This window comes from Lynx canadensis, chromosome B3 (assembly GCF_007474595.2).
Source record: "Lynx canadensis isolate LIC74 chromosome B3, mLynCan4.pri.v2, whole genome shotgun sequence".
NCBI classification, from domain to species: Eukaryota; Metazoa; Chordata; class Mammalia; order Carnivora; family Felidae; genus Lynx; species Lynx canadensis.
The window spans coordinates 21,639,615-21,655,545 of record NC_044308.2 but is presented as its reverse complement, the minus strand read 5'-3'; the positions used below and the strand labels follow the sequence as shown (position 1 = coordinate 21,655,545).

The following is a 15,931-nucleotide window of genomic DNA, read 5'->3' as shown; positions in this document are numbered from 1 at the left end:
GGTTAAGTCCATTTTTTTAAATTTTATTGCTTATGCTTTGGTGTCATCCCCAAGAAATCTTTGCCAAATCCAACATCAGGAAGCTTTTCTCCTAATTTTCTTCTAAGAGTTTTATAGATTTAGCTCTTACATATAGGTCTTTGGTTCATTTTGAGTTAATTTTTATATATGGTATCAGGTGAAAACCCAACTTCATTCTTCATGTGGATATCCAGTTTTCCTAACACCATTTGTTGAAGAGATTGTCCTTTCCCCATTGAATAGTCTTGGTACTCTTATTGAAAAATCATTTGGCCATAGATGTGAGAGCTTGTTTCTGGACTCTCCATTCTATCCCATCATTCTGTATGTCTGTCTTTACATGCATATAACACTGTTTTGATTCCTATAGCTTTGTAGTAAGTTTTGAAATCAGGAACTATTATATCTCCAACTTTGCTCTCTTTATCAAAATTGTTCTGACAATATTGATTCTTATTCTTTTATATTAGTGTCTTCCCATTTCTATTTAAGAATTCAGAAAATGTATTATCCATGAAACCATTTTGAAAGAGCTACTCAGAGACTCCCTATAGTAAAATAAAAAAATTAATTCAATAAAGTAGAAACAAAAGATACATAAATTATACATGATTAATTAACAAACAGGAAAATGCAGTCACATGTTGTAATTTAACATTGTAGCCATGAAGCTTAATGCAACTGTTAAGAAATTATTCTTCAGAAACTACAAGCATGAAAATTAAAAGCAATTCAGCGTATTTTAAATAATTTAAACAAAATATAACAGATAGCAAGGAAGGGAAGGGAATTACATTGAAATAATTGTCTTATCCTGTTTGGAAATTAGAGGCTAACGTCTGTTCATCAATTCTCAAGGTAAAAAAAATTAATATACCTCTATGTGTAACAAACTTAAGATAAATGCTAGAAGTAAAAATAAGATATATAACTTCTAAAAAAATTACAAGAAAAATAAGACCAATCAAGTCAGCTGAAGACAGTAAAGAAATTAACACCATAAAATTTGAGGAGTAGAAAACACTAAAACAGATGATGAATAATGAGCCAAATACACCAGTCATCTACCTACCCTACTCTTAATGCTACTCAAAAAATAAAAATGAACAGATTAAATTCCCCAACTAAAGTACAGCTACTCTGAAATTGAATAAAGGATTAAATTTTATCTATAATGTTTTAGATAAGACACAGTTGAAAAAAAAGATGGCCTAAAGAGGTAAAACTATAAAGGAATAGGCAAAACTATCACAAGCAACATTACAAAAAGAACAAGGAGGGGCGCCTGGGTGGCGCAGTCGGTTAAGCGTCCGACTTCAGCCAGGTCACGATCTTGCGGTCTGTGAGTTCGAGCCCCGCGTCGGGCTCTGGGCTGATGGCTCAGAGCCTGGAGCCTGTTTCCCATTCTGTGTCTCCCTCTCTCTCTGCCCCTCCCCCGTTCATGCTCTGTCTCTCTCTGTCCCAAAAATAAAATAAACGTTGAAAAAAAAAAATTTAAAAAAAAAAAAAAAAAAAAAAAACAAGGAGCAGTAAGACAAGCAGTAGAGTATAATTCAAGGTGGGAATATATACACAAGACCAAAATATTTTAGATTAGTAATAGAAACCACCAAAAAGAGAGAAATCATGTTAGCTTCGAAATGTTGAAAGTAAAGCACCTATGCGTATGAAGATTTGTGATTTCTCCATCTGGGTGGGAGATGTGAAAGGGGAAGCCAGCTAGGAGTCTGGAACCTCAGGGTACTTGGGAACTGTGGGCACAAGACACATCATTCCAGGCCTCAGGGCACACCACTGGACAGGGGCATTCCATAGACACAGGCAGGACCCTTGGACTTCACCCAGAGTCTAAGTGTTATCATGTAGGAAAGCAGGGTTCCTGTACCACATGTGGGTCTATGTAGGGTGCCCAAATGTGACCTAGTACCCTCCCTGTGCCTGTGAAGTCACAGTCCTCCTAGCTTAAGAGTGTCCTAGGGTTATGATGCTTGCAAGAAAACTCTACATTGCATATAAGTGAGTGGATCTCAGGAGTCAAGATGCTGTGGCACAAGGTGTGCCCACTTGGAACAAGGTGTAGTCCACAGGGACCCTCTCTACTCACAATGCTGTTCATGACACTCTGCCCTCCACGTGGAGCACTGTGCATCCTGTCAGGACCAACGTGTGGTCATCACCATGACTGCTTAGATACCCCATGGTCCAGGTAGGGATTATGAACAGCTTCCTAACTTTGAGACTCCTCATAGACCACACCACCCAAGGTTCTCATGGAATGTCAGAAGTCAGGCTTTGGTCTAGGAGTCCCTCTGGGAAGGACTGTGTACATCTTCTGGAACATCAGCACAGTGCATGAACTTCTTCTGTGTTCTAACCCACAGCCACTTCTCACACTTCCCCACAGAGCAGACTTGTCCCATGCGTGTATCCTGACCTGCCTCTAGATGCCTGCATTTATTTAAAATTTAAAGGGTGGGGTGGTGTGTTAAGAAGGGAGATTCAGAGATATGGGGTTCACTATCAAGACCATTTCAAGTTCACATTGAATATTTAAAATCACTTTTAACTTTGAAATATTCACATTTTAGTTTTAAAATGTATTAAAAATTATTCATAACACTGAAGTTTTAAATTGTCATTTTTAATGAAATGTGAACATTCTGCTTTATCCTTGTTGTCTTTTCCAGAGCCCTCAGGGGTTGTGGTCCCACACCATCTACTGGGGCAACAATGGGCCATTTCCAGCAGGGACGGTGCAGCATTGCCCTGGCTGCCTGATTGCCACACACCCCCAGAGAATCACACTGTCTGAAAAGTAAGTCCCGTGTTCATGGGTTCCTAGTGACTGTGCCAGAGGGACAAAGGCAGTCAACACCTCTAGCAACAGCACTTGTAGTGGTCCTTGGAGAAAATTGTCTGGGAATCAGATCTAAAGCCAGGGATAGTGTTATTTGTTCACTAAAGTTCATTCAGAAAATTATTAAATGAGTTTGGTATTGCATTAGAATAATAAACATTATCCTCAAAAAAAAGAAAAACATGATTGTAGTAAATGACCAATAAGTGATTTGATTTATACCTAGCACAAAATTTACCAACTAAGTCTGTTGCCATCTGTTGCTACCATGATTGATTTTTAAACTACTGTAAGAGTAATATAAACAAAAGTAGTCTTATCACCTTCACATATTATTTTCTTTTTTAATGTTTCCTCTTAGTTCTTATCCCAAAATGTAATTTTCGTGTAGTTGATTAAAAGCATAGCATTGCTTTTGCCTTATGACTCCTTGAATGAACAATTTATTTTTTGTCTGCCTTTTATTTTGATAAATTTCAAATCTATTAAAAAAATGGAAACTGAGCACCCATATATCCTTCACTCAGATTTGCCAGTTGTTTACCCACACAGACACACACACATACACACATGGAATATATATTTAGGTGTGTACGTATATGTGTGTTTAGTGTTTTCCTCTGAATCATTTGAAAGTAGGTTGCAGACATCATGACATACTTTGGCAAATATCTCCTAAGTCTATTGGCTTTTTACTTCAAAACTGTAGTACTGGGGCGCCTGGGTGGCGCAGTCGGTTAAGCGTCCGACTTCAGCCAGTTCACGATCTCGCGGTCCGTGAGTTTGAGCCCCGCGTCAGGCTCTGGGCTGATGGCTTGGAGCCTGGAGCCTGTTTCCGATTCTGTGTCTCCCTCTCTCTCTGCCCCTCCCCCGTTCATGCTCTGTCTCTCTCTGTCCCAAAAATAAATAAACGTTGAAAAAAAAAATCTTTAAAAAAAAAAAAAACAAAACTGTAGTACCATTATCACTGGGGAATTTAGCATTGATAAAGTAATCTTATCCAACATATAGTATTCAAATACCTCTGGTTGTTCCCAAAATATTCTTTGTAGCTGTTTTCCCCTATCTTGCATTCAGTTAAATATCATGCCCTGAGTTTGGTTAGGTGTCTTTAAATCTAAATCAAAATGCTACTTTTGCTCTTATCTTTTTTGATTTTTGACGTTGTTGAAGAACCTAATAAGCCATTTATTTTGAGCAGAGTCTCACAGTCTGGATTTTCCTGGCTGTTCCTTCCTCCCTAGGCGCAGACACACTTTTTGTGTGTTTACACTGCAGCAGTGGGTTCACCATATCATTGTAACCGGGCATGGTGATGACAAGTTTGTTCACCTGGTTAAGATGGTCTCTGCCAGAATTCTCCCTTATAAAGTTACTGGTTTTTATCCCTTGTAATTAATAAGTAATCAGTGGGGCGAACTTTGAGACCATGTGAATATTCTCCTGCCTAGCCCATTTTTCACCCACATTAGCATTATTGACAGTTGTGTGATGATTTTTAACTAATCAGTTAATCAGCACCACATTTCTTCCCTGCAATAGGTTTCGTTATTTTTTTCATTCTTCCGTGGTTGTGAGCTGCCACACAAGGGGATATATCAAAGCAGTCAAGAGAAGGACTCTGAAATTAGACCGTCTGGGTGCGCGTCTGATATGCATCCCATCTCTGGCACACACTAACTGGATGACCTTGAGCAAATACTTCATCTCATAAACCCTCAGTGTCCTTATCATGAAAAATAGGAGGCAAAGAGTAACCCTTGCACGGGGTGTCTGGCAGGGATGGAGCCCACAGTTGGCCTCACTTAGTATTAGCTTTTATTGTCAGTGGCAGGGAGGACAGGCTGAGTGCCTCTGGATGCTGCTTCCCTCCTGAGATTTTCTGTAATCCCTGAAAGCTGAATAAGACCCTAAGCGAAAATGCTGATAATGCTGAATGACAGGGCAGAGGTTCCCCAGGATGTGAGTGGTCATTTTTTTTAAGTCCCTGAAGTTAGAAGGTTGCATAGAGATGCAAAATCCCCAAGACAAGAAGCATTCATCAGTGAGAAGCATCCTAATGGCATCCACTCTGCCATTCTGGTTATTTCTAGCACTCTTCATTGCTTTGCTCCTTCCCCTCACTGGGCTTGGATCTGCCTAGTCTGCTGGCAGTTTTGCCTTTCAGTCACTAGCAAGCAATGGGACTTTTTGTTTGAAGATTATTAGATTTATTTCTGTGTATATGAGGTCCCCATGGGTTTATTTGAGCTCCATTGTCTTGAAATCTTCCTTGAGAATGTTTTGGAAATTATACCAAGAAAATACATGTTAGTTTAGGAGCTACACATGGACGTGGATTAGGCTGTCTTAAAAAAACAAACAAAAAGACTGCCCTTGGAGAACATTTTTAGCTAGAGTATCTGAAAAGTGCTTCCTCTAAAAATTTTACTTGCCTGGATTCCTTCCCCATGACTTTTTGAAAGCACACGAGGGCTGGCTTCCATAAAGAAGGGCTATTGTAGGCATGCATGCTTCATCCTGCATGTTTCCTGGCTTGTGGCTTTCGAGGCTGAGCTTGAGGCCCCTCTGAGGTGTCACCCATTCTCTTACTTTCTGGGTGATGCCAGGCCAGCCACCCTGAGGTTAGCCATGGCAGAGGATGGGCCCTGAAGACCCAGATGTAACATCTCTACATGGGCATAAACCCGAAGTCTCCCAGAAGGCTCACCACCGCCTCCTCCTCCTATCTTCCTCCTTTTTAGCTGTTAACATGTCAGGAACCCTCCACTTATCTCTGTGTCCCTTTGATGAGCTCCTTGGAGAAGGGACCATGATATAGGCACAACATAATAGTTTACGGGTTGAGTGAAATGCAGTTAAAACCCAGATATGCAGTTCTGCATAAACACAGAGGAAATCACTTGGGTTTCATTCGAATATGTGGGTGGAAATATCAGAGCTGCCTTTCTTCTCTTCTCAGTGCATCCTGTGGAACTCTGTCCACTTGGAAACCTGAGTTATCTGGTCTTAAGTGAGTAGCATGCTCCTAACCTGTGTTCTTGAAAATTACATAGAAACAGCCAAGGAAAAAAGACCCCTGTGGAGAAGCCCTTCCCCAAAGCTTGCAGGTCCCAGGCCTTGCTGGGGGGACCTCCTCAGTGGCCTGAGCAGGCCCATGAGTCTCTGTCTTCCTGCTCCCTTGACTTCCCTATTCCTGGGGACTCCCACAGCCACTGTCCTGAGGGCTGCACAGATCTCTGTCTGGGTCCCGGGACCCCATTTTTCTTTATGGCAGATGTGATCAGGGCACTATGTCTTTCCATGTCCCTCCCACACACAGTGAGCTATACCTCCCCAGGAAGGACAGAGTCTGGGCCCTGAAGCAGCCACGGGGCTGGGGTGGCACACCCAGGCTGGGAGAAGGACAGTAGAGCCCAGGGCTTGATGTCTGCCTGGGGAACCGGGCTCTGCTCATTGGTGCCAAATGTGGAGCAAAAGGGTGGAGGTGCTGGGTGAGACAGGTATGTCCTTCCATCTATGTGAAGTCCTAGCCCATGGTCTGTCTGGTTCTAGGATCTGGGATCAGGTGCTCACTCCCTGCTCTCTGGCTGGGTTGCCATAGCTTCCCATCTGCCCAGTGGAGACAGTTGTCCCTGTTGGGTAGGCCTCCCAGAGTGGATTTGCAATGATGTGCCCCTCGATTCCAGGTGCTGAGTGTTGGAGGGCAGGACAGAATGTTCACCTCCCTCTTCTACTGGTGCATCTAGCAGCACTCAGCACCAAGGATTCCATGTAGAAAACCCATTCCTGACCCTCAGGGTCCACACTCAACAGTTGCTGTTGGCAGAAAGGAGCTGCATAGGGCAAACGCCAAAGCCCATGAAGTCCTGTAGTCAGGCTGTCCCTCTGAATGTCCTAAACTGAGCAGAATGTCCTCTTGAGCAGAAGGAGCTGCAGATGGAGGAAGGTGAGCAGTGGTCTCAGCATGGCCCCACTGCAGGCACCTGTCTCCAGCTTCCTCTCCCAAGGATGGAATTAAGGTTCCCGTCTACTGGGGCTGCCAGGGATACACTGATGTGGTTTCCATCCATAGGCCTCAAGCCCAACTCTTGGTTACACCAAGGCCTGGCTGGGGGCCAAGTGTGAATCAGCTCTTTAGGCCTCAGTTTCCTTATCTCTGAAACGGGGATGGTGATGGTGATGCCCTCCACATGGGGCTCAGCTGAGGACAAAGTGAGTTAATTCACGAAAAGTTCCCAGAGCTGTGACACTTGGTAAGAATGCTAGAAATCATGTTGTAAGTATGCAGACCTAGGGGGATGCTTAGCTCATAGTGAGCAGTGACTTTCAGCTCCCTTCCCCTGTCCTCCCACCCACTTTGACTCAGTTTTTATCAACAATTGCATTGTGAAATAGCACAGCGCTGCTCTTGAGGGCACTTTGTGGTCTGTGGGGTTGTGTCCCTTGGGTCAGGCCCGGAAATCTGTGATTCATTATTTTTGGTCTGTTTTTCATGGTTTTCTCGTGTGCCCAGAATTAAAGCTCATTGTGCCCACAAAAGGCACTTGATACTCACTGAGAAATGAGACCGGCCTTGGAGCCCATGGCCCTGTGCCACTGACTACATCTTACCTCCCAACTGGGTGACAAGACTGGTTAACACCAGTCCCACCAGAGCATCCTCCTGTGCCATCCTTCCCTGGCCTTCAGACCCTCTCCTGGCCTTCCCATCAGACCAGAGGCTTTTCCCCTCCAGCCCAGGATTGCTCCAGAAGCTGTGGAATCCAGCTGCCTGTGCTCATAAGCCTTTTATCTGATACTCACAGATAGGTCTGCGTGTGACCCATGCACTCCCTCAGCTGGTCTTGAAATCCTGTGCTCGCAAGCACACATCCAAGTGCACGTCTAACATTTTACATCATAAATTTAAATAGGGACAAAGATGTAATTTTTTTCATATTGTAATAATGACATTTTATTTTTTTAAGTTTATTTATTTTGAGAGAGAGAGAGAGTGCTGAAGGGTCAGAGAGAAAGGGAGAGAGAGAATCACAAGCAGGCTCCGCACAATCAGCACAGTGCCCAATGCGGGGCTCTAACTCACAAACCATGAGATCATGACCTGAGCCAAAGTTGAGAGTCAGACACTTAACCAACTGCACTACCCAGGTGCCCCAATAATGACATTTTAAAACAGCACAGATGCGTCACTTTTTTATTGAGGTGTAGTTGACATATGTTAGTTTCAGGTATACAACATAGTGATTCAACAATTCTGTGCATTACACAATGCTCCCCATGATAAGTGTAGTTACCATCTGTCACCATAAAACATTCTTATGTTATATTTTAAATTTTATTTCTTATTTTTTTAATTTAAATCCAAGTTAACATATAGTATAATAATGATTTCAGGAATAAAATTTAGTGATTCATCACTTACATATAACACCCAGTGCTCATCCCAACAAGTGCCCTCCTTAGCACCCCTCACCCCTTTAGCCCTTCCCCCTGACCCAACACCCTGCCAGCCACCCTCAGTTTGTTCTCTGTATTTAAGAGTCATTTATGGTTTGTCTTCCTCTCTGTTTTTATCTTATTTTTGCCTCCCTTCACCTATGTTCATCTGTTTCGTTTCTTAAATTCCACGTATGAGTGAAATCATACGATATTTCTTTCTCTGACTGACTTATTTCACTTAGCATAATACATTCTAGTTCCACCCACGTTGTTGCAAATGGCAAGATTTCATTCTTTTTGATCACTGAGTAACAGTCCATTGTATACATATGTACCACATCTTCTTTATCCGTTCATCCGTTGATGGACATTTGGGCTCTTTCCATACTTTGGCTATTGTCAGTAGCACTGCTATAAACATGGGAGTGCATGTACCCCTTTGGTTATTACAATATTATTGACTATATCCCCTTTGCTGTACTTTTCATTCAGATCTAGCACTTTTAAAAAATATACATTGTGGAGGCACATCTGGGTGGCTCAGTTGGTTAAGTGTCTGACTCTTGATTTTGGTTCAGGTCATGATCTCACAGTCATGCTGAGCACACAGACTGCTTGGGATTCTCTCTGTCCTTTCCTCTCTGCCATTCCCCTGCTTGCTCTCTCTCTCTCTCTCGTGCTCTCTCTCTCTCTCAAAATAAATAAATAAGCATTAAAAATATATACGCACACACACACGTACACACATAACGGGATATAAAAACCATCCATTCAAAATACAGAATACATAGATCCTTCCTTCACTTTGAAAGTTTACACCATTTTGTTTCCTCCTTGAATTTATATAGAAATATGAAATTCCACATCCTCCACAAAAATTTATCATAATTTTCTGCTTAAAAGACATTCACTGATTATCCTGTCACATGTCTTGGCATATTTGTCTGTGTATGTTTGGTACACAGACATATATATATATATATATATATATATATATATATATATACACACATATATGTTTATATATACATACATATGTTAAAATATTTCATTTGGCTTTTTACTAATACCATTTGTAGTATTGATTAGTGTTAAGTTGATCAAAACAGTATAATTAAAAAACAAAATGAAATGTATCATGGAACAGTCTTAATGAGATGGATAACAGAGAGGCTTCTGGGGAGGAGGCTTCTGGTGTAAGGAGTCATTGTCTGCCACTTTGTGTGGCATCTGGAGGTTTGCACTCCAGAACAATGGAGGACGTGGGAAAGAAGAACCTGCAGGGAAGGCGTCTTACCCACAGATGGATTTTAGGATAGATTGTATATGGATTTGAGAATGTGAAAGTTGGTTGTTTACATTTTTTTAATGTTTATTTATTTTTGAGAGAGACAGAGATGAGCAGGGGAGGGGCAGAGAGAGAGGGAGGCAGAATCTGAAGCAGGCTCCAGGCTCTGAGCTGTCAGCACAGAGCCCAACAAGGGATCGAACTGCAAGATCATAACCTGAGCCAAAGTCGGACACTCAACCAACTGAGCCATCCAGGCGCCCTGAAAGTTGATTGTTTGAGTGTTCCACACTCGTGTCCCTTGAAAAATCTTAATGTGCCCCAGGGGTGCCCAGGCTCTCCCTGCTCACTCCGGCCTAGATCTGGTCCTGCTGCCAAGGTTGGATGCCCTGTTGTCACCATCCTTGCCTCTGCATCCCTTTGTGATCATTTCCATGTGTGACACTGACCTCCCCTACCCCTACAGCTTTCTTTGGAACCATGTAATCTTCTAGAATGCAGTTGTGTCCTTGATCCCATTATGGCCTTCCAAGTATCTGTGTAGACTGAGTCTCCCAGAGGAGTTCAGAGATAGCTGAATACTTGTTTTTGAAACTTTAATGTATATAGAATGTCATATTCTGGATCTTTCTTTCCTGGAGTCAATGTATTTCTCCATGTTGGCTATACCTTCTAGGGTAGCATTTATGTATGCAGCTTTTTCTTAGGCCCATGGCAGTGTGTGTACCTCAGTGTGGGCTCATTGGCATCACCAATCAGGAAACCCTAGTAACCAGACCCAGCTTCGGGGCCTCCTCCTCAAAGCCCAGGTGCCGAGCCATGGAAAAGAAGAACAGTCCCCAGTGAGAATGAATATCAATTCTTAACAGGCTTACATTCTCAGGGGCAGTTTTTAAATCTGTGATCAGAGAGGCCTGTCATCCACATGGACATTGTGCCACCACGAATGTGTGCATGTGGGGTGGCCAGTTAAGATAATGCCTGGAGAGCAGTGTCTCTAGGGATCCTTTTCCAGTGTTTTGCTGAATTCCCTCTGTACCTTGTGGGTATTCCTAAAGCATGCAAAGCCCAGTTCTCAGACAAAATCATTTATTAACATGCACCAAAACTTTACTTAACTCATTGATAAGGGAACCAGCAAAAGATAAATGATCTGGCTCCAAGTACACTTGAGTAACTAGAATTTATAGTCAGCTAGAAAAGAAATACAGAAATAAGATGCTATGTTAAGCTAACTCCCTAGAGGGTAATAAAATAATACTTTAAGGTTAACTTTTGTACTGAGGGCAATAAAAATCACATTGTGATCAATTTTTGCAACTTAGTGTCTAATTTTACAGAGCTATAAACCTTCTGCATCTTTGTAAGTCGTTAGTTGTTACATAAGGAGTTGTAACACTTCTCAAGAGTTTCAGAATCAGATAAAACAGGCTTATAATAAGTCAGTGTTTTAGCAGGATATCAAAAACACAAGTAATCCCCATTTTTTCCCTTTTTTTCAAGTTTAGAGTAAATTTTTCTACAACAATTAGCCAAAAAAAAAAAAAAAAAAGATGAATGGGGCACCTGGGTAACTCGGTAAAGCATCTGTCTCTTGATTTCAGCTCAGGTCATGATCTCGCAGTTCTTGAGTTTAAGCCCCACATCAGGCTTCTTTCTGACAGTGTGGAGCCTGCTTAGGATTCTCTCTCCCTCTCTCTTTGTCCCTCCTCTACTTGCGTGCTCTCTCTCTCTCTCAATAATAAATAACTTTTAAAAAAACATTCCTGACAAATTATCAGTGATCATGTAGCACCATATTAAGATGCTGCCTTTTGACTTGCACAATGAACTTGAACCCTCATATAGATGCTGCAAGGGCGTCTGTGGTAGGAAACTTCTGACTTGGCTCCCAATCATTCCTGCCTCCTGATATCTACATCCTTGTGTTGTCCCCCATCCTTGTGTGGGGGCTGTACCTAGTGAACTGCACCCAATAAACAGGGTACAACAAATACGATGGGCTGCCACTTCCAAGATCAGGATACAAAAGACTGGAAGCTCCATTATGCACATGCTCTCACTGATTCTTCTCATGTCCTTGCTCTGATACAAGCTGTCATTTTGCAGTTTCACCAGGGGAAATCCCATGTGACAAGAAATTGATTCTCAGTTCAGTGACTTTCGAGAAATGATTCTGCCAACAATCACATGAGTGAACCTGGAAGGGGTTCCTTCCCTGGTGGAGCCTTTATGCAAGACTGCAGCCCCAGCCAACATTTTGTTTGCAATCTATGAGAGACTCTGAGTCAGATAGCCCAGTTATACATACCCTGATACCTGACCAGAGAAACTGTGACATAATGAATATGTTAAGTCACTAAATTTTGGAGTAATTTGTTTCAGAGTAATAGGTAACTGATACAGCATCTATGAAATGTGTAGTGTTGATTGTACTTGGGCATGTTGTTCTCAGTTGAGCCCTCCTTCATTTCTTTCTCTATTTCTCCCATCTTCCTTCTCCCTCCTTCTCGCCTATCGTGTCCCCGTTCTTTAACAATCTTTAAAATAATCTTCCTTCCTTGATTCCTGTCCCATCATCCTGTCCTCCCCTTTTCTGGTAGCTGTGATTACATCCCTGACAATTGATTAGAGAGGGCTGAGCCCAGAGGCAGCTTATTTGTGGGGACACTGTGCAGTTCAGAAAAAAAAAAAAAAAAAACTCCATTCATGACAATGACAAAAGAATTTTTTGGTTGACAATCCGTTGCTTCAGACTTGCTGTGACTGTTTCCTCCGGAGCTGCAGTGCTTGCCATTTAGTCTCCAGCCCATCAATGCTTAACATTTGAGGGAAATTGGTTTCAACGTTCTTTCCTCAGGGGAGTGTGGACATACATATTTTCTGCTTTAAAAGGCATTTTCTGGGGCGCCTGGGTGGCGCAGTCGGTTAAGCGTCCGACTTCAGCCAGGTCACGATCTCGCGGTCCGTGAGTTCGAGCCCCGCGTCAGGCTCTGGGCTGATGGCTCGGAGCCTGGAGCCTGTTTCCAATTCTGTGTCTCCCTCTCTCTCTGCCCCTCCCCCGTTCATGCTCTGTCTCTCTCTGTCCCAAAAATAAATAAAAACGTTGAAAAAAAAAATTAAAAAAAAAAAAGGCATTTTCTTTCTTGACTCAAATAGCTGAACCTGTAAAGTCGAACTTTGTATTCATCGATTTCAGTACAGAAACAACTTTTGAATAATTATAAGTTATTTTCCTATGACACAAAAGCTACCAGAAGCAAATTTTCTGAAAGAATGGTACTCCAGAGGGTTCTATTAGGTTTCCAAAGTTATTAAAGAGCATATTGGCAAAGAAGTAAATAGGCAATAACAATAATACTCATACCTACCCTTTTTTGGTGCTCACTCTAAGCCAAACATTGTGTTATGTAACCATCACCACAACCATGTAAAATAGGAACTACTATCCTCATTTCAAATATGAAGCAACGAGAACCAGGGAATAGAAGTAAATTGTGCTAGTTTGTTTGCATGCCGGTGTGGATTTATATCCTAAAACAGGGGTTCCTATAGTGACTAATGTTTAAAACCTAGGTAACTCAAAAAGAACAGCTAGTAGATTAACAGTTTGGGTCACAAAGTTGCCAGGTAATTAATTATAGAAATCTGGGTAGGTTCTTAAAAATCCATTCATCTAGATGTCATCTACTTAAAATTTTCAATCATCCAGGATAATATCATCCATAGGGATTATTTTTTTCCTTTTTTATTTGGTTTGTTTTTAGAAAGACAGACATTTGGATAAAACACACTGAATTTTATCAGTTGTTAACATGTATAAATATTCAACTAATAATGAGCCTATAAAAGAATAAAACTCCAAAAGCTGAAATTGTCCTGTGCTTGTGAAATTTAAATAATTTTTTAAAGTTTATTTATTTATTTTAAGAGAGAGGGGGGGGGGAAGGGGAAAAGAGAGAGGGAGAAAGAATCCCAAGCAACTTCCATGCTGTCAGTACAGAGCTCCACGCAGGGCACAAACCGTGAGATCATGACCTGAGCCAAAATCAAGAGTCTGACGCATAACTGACTGAGCCACCCAGGAACCCCATGAAATTTAAGTAAGTCTAAAAAATTTTTTTTCATGTTTATTTTGGGAGAGTGAGAGGCTGAGCATGAGCAGAGGAGGGGTGGACAGGGAGGGAGAGAGAGAATCCCAAGCAGGCTCTGCACGGTCAGTGCAGAGCCTGATGCAAGCCTGGAACCCACAAACTGTGAGACACGACCTGAGCTGAAATCAAGAATCAGATGCTTAACTGAGCCACCCAGCAACCCCCCCCGAAATTTAAATAATTTTTAATAAAAAAGAATTATGGCATTTGTTCCCTTTGTTTCACTTACTATAAGTGTGCTGAAAACCTCCAAATGTAAATGTGCAGCCCACTGGTACTTCTCTCCAAATGTCTCAGACAGCTTTCCCCACCTCAACCCTTAACACACACAGAGACACACACTATACTTACACACACTGTGCATACACTTGCATACACATGCACACACTCATGCACACGTGCATGTCTGTGCTCCCACACCCGAATTAAACATATGAACATACAGTCAGACACTGACACACAGAAACTCACACACACTCCTGAACACATGAACAGATTCATACGGACATGCATGCACACAAGCATGTACATATACCCACTAGCAAGTGACCACTTAAATATACATGCATACATGACTTATAATCCATTTAGAATTAATTTTTATATATTATGTGATGTGTAGATTGAGTTTCTTTTTTTGTTCCTCCTTTCTTTCCTTTTCCTTTTTTTTTTTTTTTTTTGGCATATTGATCTCCACTTTTTCAGCACCATTTGTTGAGAAGTTAGTATTTTCTGCATTGGATTGCTTTTGTACCTTGGTGAAAAAGCTGTTGTCTATTTTCCATTCCATTGATCTATGTGTCTAACCTTTGTCCAATTCCTACTATCTTCACCAGTGTAGGCTTATAATGCATTTTAAATTGGGTAGTGTGAATCCTCAAACATTGTCTTCTTTTTCAAAATTGTTTTGGCTAATCTAGCTCCTTTATCTTTTCATATGAATTTTAGAAACAAATTGCTGTTGTCTACACAGAATCCTTCTGGAATGTTGATTGAGACTGCATTGAATTCATAGATCAATATGAGAATGATTGACATTTTAACTGTCCTTTATCTTACAGTACAGTACATCCAGTACATGCAGACAGTACATCTTGCCTTTTATGTAGGTTTTCTTTGGTCTCTTTTGTATGAATTTTGTAAACTTACAGTTTTGTTTCTGTAATATGTCCTTGCTCTGTTGTCTTCCAGGTTTGTACACATCTTCCTCTATCTTTTTGGCTGTGTCCACACTGCCCCACTCTACACCCACACAAAGACCAGCCCTCTACCCCTAACCTACACAATTCCTAGTCCTACAGTGGTTTTCTCATGAGGGATAACTCCCTCAGAGTCATTGTCTTTCTCTCTTGCACTCCAGCAGAGGGCAGCTTCCTTGCCAATGAATTTTTGCCATCTTGTCTCTCTAATATCACTAAGCACTGCATGTTGTACCTGCTTCTTTAATTTTTTAGGCCACTAACCTCAATATTCTTCAAAGGCAGAGATCATATCTGATTTTGGATTGTATCTTTGGCACCTAACACAGAGCAAGGGCTCAGTTAACAGCATTTGAGTATAGAAATGGAGAAATAAAGGAATGATGGGAAAAGAAAAAGGTGGGGAGATAAACTAGTAGGCACTGAGACTCTGTGTCAGTCGCTATGACAAGGCAGAGAAATCTGATAGATAGATAGATAGATTTTTAACTTTTGTTAAGCCTTATAAAATTATGAGAAAGATGTAGTATCTTCCCCATGTATAGATGAGGAAATAGATTCAAAAATGTTTAATGACTTCCCAAAGATCCCACTTGCAAAGAATGGCAGAGCTGAAATTCAAAATTGTCTCTAGCTTTCTCCAAGATCTGTGCTCTGCACACTATCTCCTTTGCTTCTCAATACTCAGCACATGTCCAACCAAACCAAATCTTTCTGTTCTTCTCTTGTTCATTTATGCTTCCATGTTTTAATTCAGGTCCTGTCACGTCTGGCTTATTTTATTCAATAGCTTCAGTGGAAAACATTGTTTAAAATATAGTGTATTACTCAGGACACCTGGATGGCTCAGTCAGTTGAGCATCTGACTCTTGATTTCTGCTCAGGTCATGACCCCAGGGTCATGGGATTGAGCCCTGAATTGAAGGTGCTCAGCATGGAGACTGCTTGGGATATTCTCTCTCTCTCTCTC

At 41.4% G+C, this 15,931-nt stretch overlaps 1 protein-coding gene across 1 annotated transcript in view; it reads left to right on the top strand.

Moving 5' to 3' along the window:
• Positions 1-2,711: 2,711 nt before the first annotated feature.
• OTUD7A (OTU deubiquitinase 7A) overlaps positions 2,712-15,931 on the top strand; it is a 185,801-nt gene continuing 172,581 nt past the window's right edge. The window contains exon 1 of the mRNA XM_032593582.1: positions 2,712-2,836. The gene's annotated coding sequence lies outside the window, so the exon portion shown is untranslated. The remainder of the gene's footprint in view (positions 2,837-15,931) is intronic.